We start from the raw sequence: 6571 nt of genomic DNA on the forward strand, positions 1-6571 counted from the left end.
AAAGGGTTAATCCAGGACTATTTTTTTTACTTAGTTTTCATCATGAGATTCAGCGGCTTCCACTAATGTCACATAGACAGAGCAGCATCTTCTTTTCTGCTCTGCTCTGTTGACCCATCATGCACCATCAACAGAGCAGCTCGGAAAAGGAAGAGCTACTCGGTTCACATTTAGCAGCTGAATGCAGGTGTCAGGTAGAACAGGCAGGTAGTTAGTAACTACATTGGAAGTCAATAGAATAGCTATGGGCAAATCAACAATGAAGTCATTGGACAAGGTATTCAAATCGAGGAACATTTCACGGTAAAAGAAGACACGGCTCGTATGTAGTCTGGTCTTTTCTATAGTAACATAAGGATGCAAAACCTGGATGATAAAGAAATAAGACAGAAGAAACAACACATTCGAAATGCTGGAGAAGGATGTTATCAATACCATGGATGACAAGAAGAATAAATCAATTTTGGAACAAATCAAGGAAGACATATCACTCAGAGCAAGGCTTACAAAGCTACAGCTTGCCTACTGTGGACACCTCATACGGACATCATGGTTGGAAAAATAGAAAGAGCAAGTAGAAGAGGAAGACCAGCAACGTGATGACTTGATACAATCAAGATAACGGCGGAGTATACCCTATGAACCAATCTAGGCTTGCACAAGATCGATCTTTCTACAGAGCATTCATCCATCAAGTCGCCATGGCTCGATATCAAGCTGAATGCTGCTAAATAATACCAGGATGTGGGTCTCCAAAGAGAAATAACACTGGGTCCGTGGGAAAAAATGCAGGTGGAGCTTTGCTCTCCAAAATCTTATTTATTTACTTCAGTTTATAGTAACTGTTAAATCAAAGCTCGGGAAGAGCTGAAACGTCACTTTTGTCACAGATCACTGAAATATAACAAGGTGATTACGACAATATCTCCTTTTTCTCCTTCTGGATTTGCACTGATTTTGCAAACAAATACTTCAGAATCACAAGAATTGAAGATTGGAGTGTGCTATTTTCTATATGGAATATTCTTGTTATGATAATGAGACTTCTGAAAACTCTTCTTCAAAAGGACAGGAAGTAAGAATCTATAGCCTTACTCTACAGCTGATAGAACTGTGCTCTGCAGCTCTTCAACTGAACACATTTGGTCGCGGCCGGTACCAGCTTTCGTTTGGGGATGCCAGGTGTTGCACCCCACTGGTATGGATGACTTATTTATATCGACAGGCCATCAATATTAAACCACCAGATAACTCTATGAACACTTGAACCCAGACTTTACTGAGGATAGTACAGATGCAAAAATACAGCCGTATAAGAATGTTTTCGAAGTAGATTGCTGGTGTAGAATGGGCAAGTTCTACTTGTGATGGAAAAAACTATGTCCTATGTTTCCTGTTTATAGCTCTTAACAGCTGCACTCAATGCACATCTATATATGAGTACAATGTACAGCTGTGAATAAGTGCCACAGAAAATGTGAATCATACTTCAGTAATTAGAGCCTGCTATATAATTTGTATGTGACAATGATATTCCATGATCCATTCTAATTGAAATTTCATGTCATTGAAGTTATTAATCTGGAGGTTGATCACTGGCGCTACTCTGTGGTTATTCTCCATATTCACCCCCACATCAGAGCCTTTTCCATACACATTTTCTCAAAGTCTTTCACCCACATCAGCACTCTGGAAAAGACAGCAGGCTAAGAAACATTCAACTGTAACCTACAACATGACTCATCGACTACCCATAAGAATCACAACTGCAGTCGAGCAAATTGTAACCCTTTCATAGTAACATTTCCTTCTGAAATCTGCCAAGAAGAAACTACAAGCTCTTCATGTTCATTCTTATCGACAATGCGAAAATGGTGGTAACTGCCATCTGATAACTGCACAACAAGGGAAATTACACTAATCCTACAAGTGTACAAAAGGTAATCAAGTCCTGGCTATAAGCGGATGTTGATGCCTGTCTGATCAATTAAGCAGGTTGCACATGATTAGTAAAAAAAAGTTATTTTTTTAATCCAGAAACAGAGCAAAGCCAGCCCACAAATAGTATTGAATAACAAAGCTCGTTCCTATTAAAGCCTCGGAGTAACTCTCGACTCTGCCCTGTCCTTCAAACTGCATGTCAAAACTCTTGCCAGCTCCTGTCGCCTCCAACTCAAAAATATTTCCAGAATCCGTCCCTTCCTCAGCTCTCAATCTACTAAAACTCTTGTGCACGCCCTCATCATCTCCCGCCTTGATTACTGCAACACCCTCCTCTGTGGCCTCCCCGTTAACTCTCTTGCACAACTCCAGTCTGTCTTCAAATCTGCTGCCCTACTAATCCACCTCTCTCCTCGCTACTCCTCTGTTTCTCCCCTCTGCAAATCAATCCACTGGCTCCCAATTCCCCAACGAATCCAGTTCAAACTACTAACACTGATCTACAAAGCCATGCACAACCTGTCCCTTCCCTATATCTCTGAACTAATCTCCCAATATCTTCCCTCATGTAATCTTCAATCCTCCCAAGACCTTCTACTCCCACCACACTTATTCGTTCCTCACACAACCACCTCCAAGATTTCTCCCGAATATCCCCCATCATCTGGAATTCCAAGCCTCAACACGTCCGATTATCCACCACCCTCGGATCCTTCAGAAGGAACCTGAAAACCCATCTCTTCAGGAAAGCTTACAGCCTGCAATAACCATTCTGCCGCCTCACCACCACCCGAGCTGCCGCCATGTCACCGACCACCAGTGCTGCTGCACACCCGACCTTCTGTCTCTTCCCCATTATCCCGTAGAATGTAAGTCCGCAAGGGCAGGGTCCTCTCCCCTCTGTACCAGTCTGTCATCGTAAATTTGTTTACTGTAAACGATATCTATAACTTTGTATGTAACCCATTCTCATGTACAGCCCCATGGAATTAATGGTGCTATATAAATAATATTAAACCAAACTAAACTGCAATACCAGACAGATATTATGGACAGATGTGGCACTGTTAGTGGATAAGAATCCAAAGCCATTTCATTAAATACCAGGTAACAATTTTTAACTGATATCTTTCGACTTTGGGCAATTAAAGTTTAGGCACTCCTGGCAATAATTACTGCTGTTGTGAACGGTTAAGCAAGTTGCAGATGAAAGGATCTCTAAAAGGCCTAAAAGTTAAAGATGACATATTTCCTTTGCATTTTAGACAAAAGATATATATATTTTTTATCTTTTACATTTTAAAAATTACAAAAATGAAAATGGGCCGATATAAAAGTTTAGAAAAAGGAAGGTACTGATCCAGCAATATAGGCTGTGCACTTATTTAGAACAAAATATAGCTTGCATTGAGCCATTTATAATAGGAACAGGTACTTGGTCCACTAGATATACTATTAGCACATTGTCAGCATAAGTACAAAGGTGCAGAATTCAAAACCAAAGCGTTATATTATGAGCACTGGTTATACAGAGCACTAGCACTTTGTACACCGTTTTTGTTGTCTGAAAGAAGGGGTTGGCTTTACTTTTTATAGGAAACAGAGTTACCGTACATTTGAATGTACTTTTCCCTTCCCTTACTGAATTCTATTGTATCTACTGGAAGGTTTCATAGAGGTCGGCTACAATTACCGTACCCTTGCTGATTCTCCTGTCTTATAGCTAGACACAACAAAGCGAGGACAATTAGGGAGGACATGTCTGATCTCTTGAGTCACACAGGTTGACCTCAAGAGACACAGATTTCATTAAATATTTTTACAGTTTTGCACATGCCTGCCTATAGTTTAAGTCCTAACGTTTTGGCTCCTAGGCCAAATTTGGTCCTCAATGCCATCCTTATGCAGACTAGAGTATCAGGTCACCCCCCTTGCTGGTGTAGTATCGCTTTGACATTGGTCGGTGCTCGATACTGCACCTTTAAGCTTAGCGACCCACTAAGAGTTTCGGGGTGACATGGCTTCATACAGGCTTAGAATATCTTCTTCAGTTTGGTAAATTTTTGCTTAGCTGCAATAGATCAAAGTAAACATTTTGGATGTGCAATTTAGGTCTTTTTATGATGTTACTTTATATGGTGAATTATTCTGGAATGTTTCAACATACACCAGTGATTCGGACACTAATTTTTAGTGGCCAAATACTTTGTTTCTCTTGAATTTCGGTAGATTTTGCACTTTTTCGGAAAATTTCTTAAATTTGCTGACAATTTTCCAATTGTTTTTCATGCCGTTCACCGTTTGGTAAAAGTGATAACATAGTTCCTTAATTCGATATTCAGCAATACCAGATTAATATAGGGTTTGCTACACATTAAAAAGTTGAACAAAAAAAAAAATTGCATCACCAAATCCTGCATAGATTTTAAGGTTGAAGGTGGACATGAGTCCATCAAGTTCAATCTATATCCTAACATGTTGATCCAGAGGAAGGCAAAAACCCTATGAGGTAGATGCTAGTTTCCTCAACCATCAATCTACTAAAATGCTTGTGCATGCCCTCATCATCTCCCTCGACTACTGCAACATTCTTTTCTGCGGCCTCCCTGCTAACACCCTTGCACCTCTCCAGTCCATCCTTAACTCTGCTGCCCGACTAATTCATCTCTCTCCTCGCTACTCCTCCGCTTCCCCCCCTTCACTGGCTCCCATTCCCTCAGCATATCCAGTTCAAATTACTAATAGTAACCTACAAAGCCATCCATAACCTGTCTCCTCCATATATCTCTGAACTAATCTCCCGATATCTTCCCTCACATAATCTCCGGTCCACCCAAGACCTCCTTCTCTCCTTCACACTTATTCGCTCCTCACCCAACCGCCTCCAAGACTTCTCCCGAATATCCCCCATCTTCTGGAATTCTTTGCCCCAACACGTCCGACTATCAACCACATTCGGATTCTTCAGACGGAACCTGAAAACGCACCTCTTCAGGAAAGCTTAAGAATGCACTGACCCCGCTGCCTCATCACTACCGGAGCTGCTGCAACCCTCAACCTATTGTCTCCTTCCCCACCATCCTGTAGAATGTAAGCCCGCAAGGGCTGGGTCTTCTACCCTCTGTATCAGTCTGTCATTGTTAGTTTGCTTACTGTAAGTGATATCTGTAATTTGTATGTAACCCCTTCCCATGTACAGCACCATGGAATCAATGGTGCTATATAAATAAGTTACTTCATATTGGCTGAAAATTCCCTCCAGACTTCACAATCAGACTAGTTCCTTAGATTATCGTCCAATTACAGAATCTTGTAATATTATATTTATTAAGAAAGGTATCCAGGCTCTCATAATTTAGTAGTTAATCAACCATTACATCATGTGGTTGAGTTTTCCATATTCTCAGTGTTACAGTAAAGAATTGTAGTCTGTGATTATGATTCAACCTTTTTTCCTCTAGACATAGCGGATGCCCCCTCGGCACGGTCACAGGCCTTGATGTAAGATATTGTTAGAAAGAGCTCAGCACTGTCCATTCATAGATATATACACAACATAAGATCACCCCTAAGACTTTGTTTTTCCAAAGTGAAAAAGAAGTTTGAGAACTTGTCTTCTGCAATTCACCCATTTCATTATTAACATTTGTCGCACTTCTTTGCACTTGCTCCATTTCAACTATGTACTTTTATGCAATGCAGTCCAAAATTGTACACTGTATTTGAAATGTGGCCGTACTAGTAGCTTGTATAGAGGCAAACCTATGTTCTTGTCATGAGCATCTATGTCTCTTTTAATGCATCCCATTTTATTTGGCTCAGCAGCAGCTGCCTGGCCCTGGTCACTAAAGCTGAGTTTGCCGTCCACCCATACACCGAAGTCTTTTTCAATAACAAGTTTAACCAGTGTTATAGAATTTAGTATAGCTATACATTTTATTTCCTTTGCCCAAGTGCATAGCCTTACATTTATCTACATTAAACTTCAACTGCCATTTCTCAGGCCAAGCATCCAGCTTGCATAAATCCCTGTAATATGAAATTATCTTCCTGTATGTCAATTACCCTGCAGAGTTTAGCCACATCTAACAATATTGAAATTCTACGCTGTATGCCCTTCTACAAGGTCATTAATATGAAAAAGAAAAAAAGAAGGCCCAATACTGACCCCATGTGGAACCCCCCTGTCAACCAAGACTCAATCCAAGTGTTTTCAATCACCGAGTCAGTTGTTAACCCAGTTACAAATTTTCCCCAAAGCTCCATTTCTCTCATTTTATGTAGCAACCTTTTATCTTGCACAAAGTCAAAAGACTTTGATGAGATAAGATGATATTCAAGGCCTTAATCTGGTTGAGTCTGAAACTTAGCTCGTCATAGAAGATTATCAGATTTATTTGACAAGACCAATCTCTCATAAACCCATGTTGCTGTTGGGTGAGGAGCTTATTTTTCCTGAGATACTGCAGGATGGCATCTCTTTGAAAGCCCTCAATGATTTTGCCCACAGAAGAGGAAGAGGCCTATAATTTCCAGGGTCAGATTTTGTCCCCTTTTTGAATATTTACATGTACAATACACTAGTCCTGTGGTAGAGACACTTATTATGGACTCTCAGATTTTAAGAATA

The sequence above is a fragment of the Ranitomeya variabilis genome, chromosome 7 (assembly GCF_051348905.1).
Source record: "Ranitomeya variabilis isolate aRanVar5 chromosome 7, aRanVar5.hap1, whole genome shotgun sequence".
NCBI classification, from domain to species: Eukaryota; Metazoa; Chordata; class Amphibia; order Anura; family Dendrobatidae; genus Ranitomeya; species Ranitomeya variabilis.